The sequence below is a fragment of the Bison bison genome, unplaced genomic scaffold (genome assembly GCF_000754665.1).
Source record: "Bison bison bison isolate TAMUID 2011002044 unplaced genomic scaffold, Bison_UMD1.0 scf7180017864517, whole genome shotgun sequence".
Lineage (NCBI taxonomy): Eukaryota > Metazoa > Chordata > Mammalia > Artiodactyla > Bovidae > Bison > Bison bison.
Genome location: NW_011495070.1, coordinates 6,260,455 through 6,261,114, shown reverse-complemented (window position 1 = coordinate 6,261,114; position 660 = coordinate 6,260,455).

Genomic DNA, 660 nt, shown 5'->3' with positions numbered 1-660 from the left:
GTTTTATTTGAGAATAAAAATTTTTTTTGAGTTCACAAAGATGCACAGTTCTGAAGTGCCAACCACAGCTGCTGTGAAAGGAGGTATGGCCTTACAGCAGAGGATGGCTAGAGACATGGGCCGTTTATTCCTACCATCCTCGATTCAGCATCAGCATCAGTTCAGTTCAGTTGCTCAGTTATGTCCGACTCTTTGCAACCCCATGAATTGCAGCATGCCAGGCCACCCTGTCCATCACCAACTCTTGGAGTTTATTCAAACTCATGTCCATCGAGTCAGTGATGCCATCCAGCCATCTCATCCTCTGTCATCCCCTTCTCCTCCTGCCCCCAATCCCTCCCAGCATCAGAGTCTTTTCCAAGGAGTCAACCCTTCGCATGAGGTGGCCAAAGTATTGGAGTTTCAGCTTCATCATCAGTCCTTCCAATGAACACCCAGGACTGACTTCCTTTAGAATGGACTGGTTGGATCTCCTACACCACAGTTTAAAAGTATCAATTCTTTGGTGCTCAGCCTTCCTCACAGTCCAACTCTCACACCTATACATGACCACTGGAAGAACCATAGCCTTGACTAGATGGACCTTTGTTGGCAAAGTAATGTCTCTGCTTTTGAATATGCTATCTAGGTTGGTCATAACTTTCCTTCCAAGAAGTAAGC